At 42.4% G+C, this 13209-nt stretch overlaps 1 protein-coding gene across 4 annotated transcripts in view; it reads left to right on the top strand.

The window, feature by feature from the left end:
- The window catches only part of cfap99 (cilia and flagella associated protein 99), a 138424-nt gene that overhangs the window by 1918 nt on the left and 123297 nt on the right, over positions 1–13209 (top strand). For 2 of the 4 annotated variants that reach the window (XM_048594488.1, XM_048594475.1), the window contains exon 2: positions 9233–9349. The exons of the other annotated variants lie outside the window; for them this stretch is intronic. The gene's annotated coding sequence lies outside the window, so the exon portion shown is untranslated. The remainder of the gene's footprint in view (positions 1–9232; positions 9350–13209) is intronic. 4 annotated transcript variants of the gene reach the window in all.

Genomic DNA, 13209 nt, shown 5'->3' with positions numbered 1-13209 from the left:
AGTACTTCAGGTGCAGTCTCACCAAGATTCTGAAGCAAGACTTGGCTTCCCCAGTACTCAAATCTTCTTGCAAAAAAAGCTGACATCATCAATGTATCTAACACCTGTACCTCTTAGAACACTCTGAGGTGTATTATATTGGGTCTCACATGGGCATAGAATATTGGGTCCCACATAACAGTGTTGAGCTTAGGGTGCTGAAGTTTGGCTTTGGGTAAAGATTGGATTTGGGATAGAAGTTAACTTTTAGATTAGGGTTAGAATGTCTGCGTTCAGAGTTGGTGATTACTGTGAATGGTTAGAAACTTATTGCCAGCATTGTCAGGAAGAGAAAGGGTAATTTATATTCTCCATTTAAATACGTCACTAATTTATAAAACTGGAAATCAAACATTGGCCCATTTTGACCACTCCATAAGAAGTACTTGAATGCTAGTTTAATTTGTTCTACCTGGAAGACCAAATATATCTGTAATGATGAAACTAAAAGTTGCTGCAAAATATGCTGTCAGTCCAATTTCAATTGAAGTTTTGGGCTTGCTGCAGTATTTTCAAGTATTCTTAACATATCTGAATGAAATTCTATACTTGATGGTATTTATGCAAACAAATGTACAAAGTGCAGCTCAGTTCAAATATGTAATCTCCTTGGATGTCCCCAGGTTTATAATTAAACAACATTTGCCTTTCTGCATTCTCAAGTTTAGAAAGGATAAAAGATCGATCAAAGGTAATGTATATAATCAGAATTTCAATTAAAACAAGCAATTGGCAAACCTTTGTACAGTACCCAACTTAACCACTACATATTAATTTGAAACAGCACAGAATAAGTTACAATTAATGAATAAGAGAAAAATTGAGTATAGTTATCCAATGCACAAAGGAGATCATAACACAGTACCAGAAAATGGCAGAAGACTTGAATGAATACTTTGCACCAGTCTTCACGGATGACACAGATTTAGAGAACGCTAACAGCATTCAAAAATGCTAAATAATCAAGGGACTAAAGGAGTGTCGGAAATAATCACAATAACTATATCTAGAGAAAAGTAAACATAGAAAGTAGGAGCAGGAACAGGCCATTCAGCCCTTAAAGTCTGCTCTGACATTCAACATGATCATGGCTGATCCTCTATTTCAATGCCATATTCCTACTTTTTCCTCACACCCCTAAATGCTTTTAAAATTTAAAAATGTATCTATCCCTTTCTTAAATACATTCAGAGCTTGACCTCCACAGCCTTCTGTGGTAGGGAATTCCACAGATTCACTACCCTTTGAGTGAAGACATTTCTCCTTATCTTAGCCCTAAATGGCCCAATCTGTATCCGGAGACTGTGAGCTCTGGTTCAAGACTCCCCAAACCAAGAAGACATTCTTCCTGCATTTAGTTTGTCTAGCCCTATTAGAATTTTATACGTGTCAACCAGATTCTTCCTCATCCTTCTAAACTCTAATTAATACAGGGTCAGTCAAACCAATCTCCCTTCATAGAACAAATGTGCCATCCCTGGTGTCAGCCTTCGTGAACCTCTGTTACTCTCATTCTATGGCGAATATATCCTTTCTTAGGTTGAGAGATCAAAAGTGCACACAATGCTCCAGGTTTAAAATAGAATAGAACAGCCTTTATTGTCACGTACAATTGAATGATTGCAGTAAAAAGTTTGTAATGTCACCTTTCATGCCATCTTAGGTGCAGAGGATCTAGGTACAGGTAATTTTAAGTGTAGTTACAGAGTAAAAAAAAGGTGTTCTTTCAGAGTAAAAAAAAGTAGATTAGCATGGGAACTGTGAAAAAGTCCAGAATGATAAGTACTTAAGTTCAGTCCATGCCGGCCCACCCCAGGGCATGAGGCCATGCTGCCTCCATGTGCTGGCCTCCATCCAGGACTTGCTCCGCCGTCACTCAGTGAATTGGCCAGTTCACTCTGGTCCGACACGGGAATCGGCCCGCACTCACTCTGCTGCAGGACTTGGTCCATTCACTCCGCACCACTGCGGGAATCAACTCTTGCTCACTCTGCCATGAGACTCAGGCCATTCACTCCGGTCTGCCGCAGGAATCGGCCCGCACTCACTCTGCTCCGGAACTCGGCCCACACTCGCTGTGCTGCAGGATTCAGCGCATGGGCGCTCTGCTATGGGACTGGGCTCCACTCCTCGACTCCAGTCTCCAGGTAGGGCAGAAGAGGGTGGGAGGGGAAGAAAAGAAAAGCTACGAAGAGGAGAAAAGAAGAAAGAAAAGGGAAAGGGACTGCCGAGCAGAGGAGCTCCAACTGGAGCATCCTACTCTGTTGCCATCTTGCTCTAGATCTTATGTTTGGCACCCAGGTCCAGTATAACTGCAGTAATACATCCTGACCTTGGAACTCAACTCCTCTTGCAGTGAATGCCAATATAGTTACTTGCAGTACGTACCTTTTGACTTTAATTAACTTGTGTACAAGGACACCCAGATTCCTTTCAACATCCATATGTCCCGATATAGACCATTTAAATAATACTGCTTTCTGATTTTCCTGACTGTTGGGAGGCGATGGCCCATTGGTATTATCGCTGTTAATTCAGAGACCCAGATAATATTATGGGGACCCAGGTTCGAATTCCACCATGGCAGATGGTGCAATAAATATCTGGAATAAAGAATCCAATGATAACTATCAATCCATTGTTGATTGTTAGAAAAACCCATCTGGTTCATTAATGCCCTATAGGGAAGGAAACTGCCATCCTTACCTGGTCTGGGCTACATGTGACTCCAGACCTGCAGCAATGTGGTTGACTCCTAACTGCCCTCTGGGCAATTAAGGATGGGTAATAAATGCTGCCTAGCCAGTGACTCCCTCATCCTGTGAATGAATAAAGAAAATAAAGTGTATAACTTCACATTTAACCATGTTGTACAGCATTTGCCATCTGTGTGCCCATTATCCCACCTTGGTTTTTTTTATTCATTCATGGGATGTGGGTATCACTGGCCAGGCCAGCATTTATTGCTCATCCCTAATTGCCCAGGAGACAGTTAAGTGTCAACAAGAGTCACATGCAGGCCAGACCAGGTAAGGATGACAAGGCCTCCTACCCTCCCTCGACCTCTTCATCTCCAACTGCCGTCACAACTTCGATCACCTCAACCTCTCCACCCATCTCACTCACTCCAACCTCTCCCCCACAGAATGTGCAGCCCTCCGCTCCAAACCTAACCTCACTATCAAACACGCGGACAAGGGAGGCACAGTTGTGGTATGGTGCACCAAACTCTACATCGCCGAGGCCAGGCACCAACTCTCTGACACCTCCTCATACTGCCCCTTGATCATGACCCCACCCCTGACCACCAAAACATTTTCTCCCAGACCATCTATAAACTCATCACCTCAGGTGACCTTCCACCCACAGCCTCCAACCTCATCGTTTCCCAACCCCACACCACCCGTTTCTATCTCCTTCCCAAAATCTACAAACCCAGCTGCCCTGGCCGACCCATTATCTCTGCCTGCTCCTGCCCCTCCGAACTTACATCGACTTATCTCGACTCTATTTTCTCCCCCCGGTCCAGGAATGCTCCACCTACATCCGGGACACCACCCACGCCCTCCACCTCCTTCAAAACTTCGATTCCCCGGCCCCCAACACCTCATCTTCACTATGGACATCCAATCCCTGTATACTTTCATTCCCCATGCAGATGGCCTAAAAGCCCTCTGCTTCTTCCTCTGCTGCAGGCCCAACCAGTCCCCCTCCACGGACACCCTAATCCGTTTAACTGAACTCGTCCTTACCCTTAACAACTTCTCCTTCAACTCCTCCCACTTCCTACAGACTAAGGGGGTGGCCATGGGTACCTGCACGGGCCCAAGCTATGCCTGCCTCTTTGTAGGATACGTGGAACAGTCCCTCTTCCGCAGCTCCACTGGCACTATCCCTCATGTCTTCCTGCGCTACATCGATGACTGTATTGGTGCCGCCTCGTGCTCCCACGAGGAGCTCGAACAGTTCATTAACTTTACTAACACCTTCCACCCAAACCTCAAGTTCACCTGGACCATCTCTGATACCTCTCTCTCCTTCCTGGACCTCTCTGTCTCTATCTCTGGTGACCACCTCAAAACTGATATCTATTTCAAGCCCACCGACTCCCACAGCTACCTAGACTACACCTCCTCTCACCCACCTTCCTGCAAGCATGCGATCCCTTTGCCTCCGCCACATTTGCTCCCAAGATGAGGCGTTCCACTTCCGATCATCCCAGATGTCCTCATATTTCAAGGACCGCAACTTCCCCTCTTAGTGGTCGAAAACGCTCTCGACCGCATCTCTTGCATTTCCTGCACCTCAGCCCTCACACCCCCTCCCCGCATTAAAAACAAAGACAGAATTCCTGGCAACCCCTTGGAAACCAATATCCATTTCAAGCCCACCGACTCCCACAGCTACATGGAATACACCTCCTCCCACCCACCTTCCTGCAAAAATGCCATCCCCAATTCCCAATTCCTTCGCCTCCGCCACATCTGCTCCCAGGATGAGGCATTCCACTCCCGAACATCTCAGATGTCCTCGTTTTTCAAGGACCGCAACTTCCCCCCACCTCAGTGGTCGAGAACGCCCTTGACTGTGTCTCCCGCATTTCCCGCAACTCATCCCTCACACCCCCTCCCCGCAATAACAACCAAAACAGAATCCCCCTCGTCCTCACGTACCACCCCATCAACCTCCGGATCTAATGCATCATCCTCCGACACTTCCGCCATCTGCAATCCGACCCCACCACCAAAGACATTTTTCCCTCCCCACCCTTATCTGCTTTCCGGAGGGACCACTCTCTCCGTGACTCCCTTGTCCGCTCCACACTCCCCTCCAGCCCCACCACACCCGGCACTTTTCCCTGCAACCACAGCGTGCTACACCTGCCCCTACACCTCCCCCCTCACCTCCATCCCAGGCCCCAAGAAAACCTTCCACACCAAACAGGTGTTCACCTGCACATCCGCTAATGTGGTCTATTGTATCCGCTGTTCCCGATGTGGCCTCCTCTACATCAGTGAGACCAAGCGGAGGCTCGGAGACCGCTTTGTAGAGCCCTACGCTCGGTTCACGACAAATGACAACACCTCCCAGTCGCGAACCACTTCAACTCCCCCTCCCACTCCCTGGACGACATGTCCATCCTGGGCCTCCTCTAGTGTCACAACGATGCCGCCTGGAAACTGGAGGAACAGCATCTCATATTCCGCCTTGGAAGCCTACCACCCAATGGTCTCAATGTGGACTTTCCTAGTTTCAAAATCTCCTCACCCCCGACCTCATCCCAAGACCAGCAACCCCCTGTCCCCGCCTCCTTGGCCTGTCCGTCTTCTCTCCCACCTATCCGCTCCTCCCACTTCACTAACCAATCCCCACCACTACCTACTTGCTATCACCGCGCACCCCCCCTCCATTTATTTCAGAGCCTCCTTCCCCTCCCCATTTCTGATGAAGGGTCCCGACCCAAAACGTCAGCTTTCTTGCTCCTCTGATGCTGCCTGGCCTGCTGTGTTCCTCCAGCTCCAAACTGTGTAATCTCAGACTCCAGCGTCAGCAGTTCTTACTATCTCTTATTTAAGGATGATAGTTTCCTTTCATAGAAGATGTTAGTGAAACAAATGGGTTGTTCCTGATAGTTGGCAATTAATTTCAGATCTTATTTTAAATTGAATTCAAATTCCACCATCTGACATGGTGGGATTCGAACCTAGGACCCCAGAACATTACCTGGGTCCCTCAATCAATAGTCTCATGATAATACCACTAAGCCATCACCTCTTTTGACTAAATCACCTTGAAGTCTGCTTGCATCCACCTCACAGTTTACAATCCCATCCAATTTTCTGTCCTTAGAAAAATTGGAAATACCATACTTCATTCCCTAATCCAGGTCATTCATATATATTGTAATTAGCTGGGGCCCAAGCACTGATCCTTACGGGGTACCAGAAGTCACTGCCTGCCATTCTGAAAAATACCTATTTATTCACACTCTCTGTTTCCTGTCTGTAAACCAATTCTCAATCCATGCCAATATATTACTCTCTACCCTATCTGTTTTAACTTTGCATACTGACCTCTAATTAGGGACCTGTCAAAAACTTCTGAAAAATCCAAATACACAACCACTGTTTCTCCCTTATCTATTCTATGGTTACATCCTCAAAAAACTCGAGCAGATTTGTTATAAGATAACAAGGTGTACAGCTGGATGAACACAGCAGGCCAAGCAGCATCAGAGGAGCAGGAAGGCTGACGTTTCAGGCCTAGAGCCTTCTTCAGATTTGTTAAGCTTGATTTGACTCTCATAATACCATGCGGGCTTTGTCCATTCACATTAATGATTTCCAAATATTTTGTTAAAGTATCTTTTGTAAATGACTTGATCACGTTCACCACTATAACTGTTAGATTAACTGGTCTGTAATTCTCTGTTTGTCCTCTCCCTCCCCTTTTAAATGGTGGAGTTATATTTGTCATCCTGCTTTAGAGCCTATAGAATTTTGAAAGATGACAATCAGTGCATTGAATATTTCCAGGGGCATTTCTTTTACTACTCTGGAATGTAGATTATCCAGTGATTTGTCTGACTTTAATCTCATTATTTTCCCTGGCACCATTTTCTTACTAATACTGATTTCCTTCAATTCCACTCTTTCACTAGACCCTTGGTCTGTAATATTCTGGGAGGTTATTTGTGTCCTCTTTTGTGAAGACAGAGCCGAAGTATGTGTTTAATTCTTCCACCATGTTTTCCACCATGATAATTACCCCAGCTATTGACCTGTATATGATCTATATTTGTCTTTACTAATCTTTTCTCTTCACATATTTATAGATTCCACCCTCAGGTGACTATCTGTGTGGAGATTGCCCATTCTCCCCATGTCTGTGTAGGGGTGCTCCAGTTTCCTCCCACGATCCAAAGATGTGCAGGTTAGGTGGATTGGCCATGCTAAATTGCCCATAGTGACCAGGGATGTGAGGCTAGGTGGATTAGCCATGAGAAATGCAGGGATAATGGAGTGTTTTTGGTGGGATGCTCTTCAAAGAGTCGGTGAGGACTTGATGGGGCAAATGGCCTGCTTCCACACTGTAGGCATTCTATGATTCTATGATATTTATAAAAGCTTTTGCAATCGGTTTCTATATTCCCTGCACACTCTCGCAATCTTTTTTCCCCCATTTGTTAAAAATGTTTGACTTTTTTTGTTGAATTCGAAAATGCTCCCAATCCTTAACACAAGGGATCTGGGAATCCTTGTGTGTGAATCATAAAAGCTAGCACCAAGTTCAGCAGATTATAAGGCAGGTAGTTCTAATAGAGTATATAAAAAGGGATGTTTTGCTAGAACTACACAAGGCACTAGTCAGACCACAGCTGGAATACTGTGAACTGTTTGGGCCCCTTATCTAAGGAAAGATATACTGGCATTGGAGGCAGTCCAAAGAAGGTTTACTAGGTTGATTCCAGGTATGGAGGGATTTTCTTATGAGGAAAAAAATGAGTGGGTTGGGATTGTAATCATTGGAGTGTAGAAGAATTGGAAGAGACCTTATTGAAACATAAAAAAATTCTTAGGGTATTTCACAGAGTAGATGATGAAAGGTGATTTCTACATGTGGGGAAGTCCAGCACGAGAGGGTAAATCTATGTCAACCTCAGAGCAAAGGTCCCCAATTTAAGACAGATATGAAGAGGAATTTTTTCTCTCAGAGTCTCTCAGAATTATTTTCCACAGAGGAACTGTCACAGCTGGGTCATCAAGTGTATTCAAGGCAGAGACACACAGAATAATCATCAGTAAGGGAATCCAGGGTTATGAGGAAAGGGCAGGAAAGTGAGTTGAGGAATATCAAATTAACCATGATCTCATTTAATGGCAGAGCAAGCTTGATGGTCCGAATGATCTACTTTTGCTCCTACACGTTATGGTCTTAAAACATCTGGGTATATAAAATGTACTCTTTCAGATATCAACTAATAGTTTAGGCGAAGCCACAATTGCATTCAGATGGTAGGTATAAACAAAGATGAGAATGACTTTATGCTTGCTTCAGAATTTTAAATTTCAGTCAAATTCTTTCAATAAATTTTACAACAGGTGTTTATGTTTCAAACCACCTCTTGTCTCATATTGCAACATCCAATAAGATCAACATACCCTTTCTCCATTATTCAGCTTCCCAGAATCAATGCAAATAGCCCTCAACCTCGCCGTCTCATTAGCTTAGATTAGATTAGATTTTATTGTCACATATACTCAAGTACAGGGATACAGAAGTACAGTGAAAAGTGTACAACATCGCCATTCCCAGCACCATCTTAGGTACAAAGGTACCTAAGTACAAAATCCTAGGTGCACAGCAGAAAAATAAAGAAACAAAAAGTTAAAAGTTAAGCATTACAGTCCTTCTTGTACCCCACATTCTCATCACTCTCTGTGTGAAGAAGTTTTTCCTGAATTTCCTGCTGAAGTTATTAGTGATTGTCTGAAATTTATGACTTTTAATTTCAGACATGCCCACAAGTGGAAAGATGTTCTCCATGTCTATCCTACTCAACTCTTTCATATTATGAGAGACCTTCTCTTTTCCCAGAGAACAGAGCTCCAATTTATTTTCCCTGTTTTGATAGTTATAGATAGTTCCAGCATTAACCGTGCCAATATTTCTCCAGAGCATCTACATCCTACTTAGAGTATTGTGCATGTTTCCATAATAAGTGTGTTCTAACCAAGTTTCTATACAAGTACAATTTTACTTTAAATAATCCTATACAGGATGATGTGGTTTGATACATTCGCTTAATTCTATTTTTGGATTAATATAAAGTTAGATGTTTACATGTTTTGAATAATGTGAGTTATATATCCTGAGAAGAGTTTTTTTTGAGAGGTAGCCCAACTAAATGTCATAGAACAGCAAAAGGATATTTTCTTTCCACAACATTTAGCAATGATTAGTTTCAACCTGCTTTAATATTCTATAATGAAAGCAAAATACTGAGAATTCTGGAAATCTGATATAAAAACAGAAAATGCTGGAAATACTCAGCAACTACTCTGTAGTTAGAAATTAGAATTAGAAAATAGCAGCAGAGGATTCAAATAGTGCAAGTTGAAAGATCATCATTCAAACATCCAATAGATGATCTTTGGGTTAAAATGACTGCAGCACATTCTTTATTTCTTAGGAACAGTGAAATTGAAAAGGGATCACTGACAACATCTTCTATGGGTACCCTATCAGAAATGTTAAAAGCGCATAACTTACAGTAATTATCAAATTTGTCGACCACTTGGATTTGAAGGTAATAACATATCCATTTTTATCTGATTGTTGACAGTGATGAAGGTGAATGCATGAAACATTTCTCAGGTGCATCCACTAGTGATTGAACAGCTGCTATTCTCTGTGTGGAATGGCCCAGTTTGAGTCAGTGTTGCACCTGCTCTGTGGTTTGCTGTTTTCTCGATTTCTGCTCCGGGTGAGGAGGTGTTTTCTTTTCTGCTTCAAAGTGCAGGGAAACTAGCAGATATGACAGTGCCTCTGCCTCCCAGTCATCAATGCAGAAATTGAAACTGTTCAGCCAAAAATAAAATACTCGTGTTTCCCAATTATTGCACAAGCCCAACTTTGTCTCATTCCTGTGGAGGGAATGCAGAAAATATTTATAAAAATAGTTCCCAAGAGTGAGAAACTTCAATCAAATAGATTGTTGAAACTGGGACTGTTCCCCTTAGAGGGAAGAAGATTTGGAAGAGATGTGAACATAAGAAATAGGAACAGCAGTTTATACATGTTGTCAATCCTGCTGCACTTTTCAATATGATCATGGCTGATCTTGGACTTCAGCTCCAACTGCCTGCCCACTCCCCATATCCCTTGATTCTCTGAGAAACCAGAAGTCTCAGCCTTAAATATAGTTATTCATGGCACAACCCACTGGAGAAGAGAATTTCAAAGATTTACAACCTTTTGAGTGAAAATAATTTTCCTATTTGTCTTAATTGAGTGGTCCTTAATTTTTTTTATTCGATCACGGGACGTGGGTGTGACGGTTCCAGTTGAGTTACAGGTCAAAGGTTACCCTCAGGATATTGATTGTGGGGGATTCAGTGATGGCAATGCCATTGAATATCAAGGGGTAGTGATTAGGTTGTCTCTTATTAGGAATGGTCATTGCCTGGCATTTGTGTGGCACAGATGTGTTTGTCACTTTGCAGCCCAAGCCTAGATATTGTCCAGGTCTTGAACATGGATTGTTTCAGTATCTAAGGAGTCACAAATGGTGCTGAACATTGTCGAATCATTGGCAAATATCCCCACTTCTGACCTTACAACGGTAGGAGGGTCATTGATAAAGATGGTTGAGCTGAGGTCACTATCCTGAAGAACTTCTGCAGAGATGTCCTGGAGCTGAGTTGACTGACCTCCAACAACCACAACCATCCTCCTATGTACCAGGTATGACTTCAACCAGCAGAGAGTTTTCCCCCATGATTCCCATTGACTCCAATTTTTCTAGAGATCCTTAATGCCACACTCAGTCAAAAGCAAATTTGACGTCAAGGGCTGTCAAACTGACCTCCCCTCTGGAGTTTAGCTCTTTTGTTTATGCTTGAATCACGGCTGTAATGAGATGAGGAGCTGAACGGTTCTGGTCGAATCCAAACTGAGCGTCAGTGAGCAGATTGTTGCTGAGCAGGTGCTGCTTGATAGTAATGTTGACTACATCTTTCATCGCTTTCCTCATGATCAAGAGTAGAGCAAGGGGATGGTATTGACTGGCTTGGATTTGTGCTGATTTTTATGTACAGGACATACCTGGACAATTTTCCACATTGTCCTGTAGATGCCAGTGTTCCAGTATGTGAGTAGTAGAGTAGGCATACCAGTAATGTTCTATATTGTGTGGTATCTTAAAACTGTCCCCTTGTTTTTAATTCCACAGCCCCAATCCTGGCAATCCCCTACATAGTCTTGAACATTTCAATTTGATCACCTCTCATACTTCTAAACTCCAGAGAATATAGACCAAATTTACTTTACTTGTCACCAAAGGACAACTCTCTTACTCTAGGAGCCAATGTCCACTGTGCTGCCTCCGAAAAAACTATAACTTTCCTTAAGTATGGAGACCAAAATTGCATATAGTGTTCCTGGTGTGGTCTTGACAAAGCTAGAAGCACAATTACCGCAACACTTTTTTTATTTTTTGACTCCAATCCCTTGTAATTAGGACAAATATGCCAATTACTTTCTTAATTTCTTGCAGTATCTGCATGCTGACTTTCTGAGATCATTTTATGGGTTAAGTCAGTTTTCTTTGAACATCAGCATTTATAACTTACACAACTGTTTACAAGAACATTCTGCATGTCTATCCTTACAGCTAAAATGAATAACCTCAAACTTCCCCCATTCTGCCCCATCTGCCAACTTGTTGCCTACTCACTTCACCTGCTTATATCTCTTTGCAGCTTTTTGATGTCCTCCTCACAATATTCATTTCAAGCTAGCTTTGTATGACCTTAGTGTGATATAGCTATCCCTTTGTCTAACTCTTTAATATAGATTGTAAATAGTTGAGACCTCAGCATTGATTTTTGCAGCATTCCACTTGTCACAGTCTACCAGCATAAAAATGCCTCATTTATCCCTACTTTCTGCTCTCTGTCCATAAACATACGACCGTACAAACAAGGAGAACTAGTAAAATTCAGTGCTTTGGGCCTGCTTAGCCATTCAATAAGATCAAGGCTGATTTGATTGTGACCTCTAATCCTCATTCCCATTTAGGCTTGATAAACTTTAACCTCCTTGCTTGACAAGAATCTATCCTGCTAAGACGCCTCAGGAACTTAATTAATCAATTATTGTTCAAATGAATTCACCTCTTACTCTTCTAAATTCCATTGGATATAAGCCTAGCCTATCTATCCTTTCTTCATAAGACCATAAGATATTGGTGCAGAATTAGGCCATTCTGCCCAGCAAGTCTGCTCTGCCATCCGATCATGACTGATATGTTTCTCCTGCCTTCTCTCTGTAACTTTTGATCCTGATACTGATCAAGAACCTATCTATCTCTGTCTTAAATACACTCAAAGAATTGGCCTCCACAGCCTTCTGTGGCAACGAGTTCAATCCTCTATCTATCCTAACATGACACACGACTTATGAATCCTTACCTTGTGTGCTGATATTTTGTGTGGTGAATGAGTTTTGGAAATTGAGATATAGCACAATTGTTTCACCATTATCTACCTAGCTAGGTACATCTTCAAATAACTCGAAAAAGTTTGGCAAACGATTTCCTTTTGTAAAGTCATGTTGACTTGTTTTTAATCATGTGATGGGTCTTTTTATGTTAATGTTTCTTTATTAGTAGATTCCAGAACTTTCCAGGCTGACTGTCCTGTAGTTCCATGTGTTTTCTCTCCCTCCTTTCTCCAATAGTGGTGATGTATTTCTTGACTTCCAATCTGGTGGCACTATTCCAGAATCTAAGGAATTTTGGGAAATCATAGCCAGCACATCGACTATATCAATAGCTCTCTCTTTTAGAACCCGAGAGTGAAGACCATCACATGCTGAGTATTTGTCTAATTTTAGTCCCTTGACATTCTCCAGTACTTCTCCTCCACTGATATTAATTGCCTTAATTACCTTTCTTTTATTAGCTCCGAGGTTACCCTCTATTTCTGGTATATAACTTGTAACTCTGAGCTGTGAAGACAGACACAAAACATTTGTTCTATGTCTCAGCATTTTTTTCATCCCCCTAAAGAATTTCTCCTGTCTGTGTCTGTAATAGATGTTTCAAAATCACAAAGTGTCTGGACAAAGTAGATAGAAAGAAATTGCTCCCATTGACAGAATGTTTAACAATAGGATAATGATTTAAGATGATTAGCGAAAGAATCAGAGGAGACAGAGTCATAGACTTTTAACAGCATGGAAAGAGGCCCTTTGGCTCATGATGTCTGTGACAATCATCAAGCATCTATGTACTTTAAATCACATTTTCTGCCACTTGTCTCTTAGCCTTGTATGCCATGGTGTTTTGACTGATCATCTGAATACTTCTTGAATGTTGTAATTGTTTCCACTTCTACCAGGCAATGGTGTTCAAGAAACCCACCACACTGATTGAGAAAAACCTCT

This window comes from Rhincodon typus, chromosome 3, assembly GCF_021869965.1.
Source record: "Rhincodon typus isolate 14 chromosome 3, sRhiTyp1.1, whole genome shotgun sequence".
Classification (NCBI taxonomy): domain Eukaryota; kingdom Metazoa; phylum Chordata; class Chondrichthyes; order Orectolobiformes; family Rhincodontidae; genus Rhincodon; species Rhincodon typus.
Note: the sequence above shows the minus strand (reverse complement) of the source record. Positions and strands in the feature narration are given on the sequence as shown.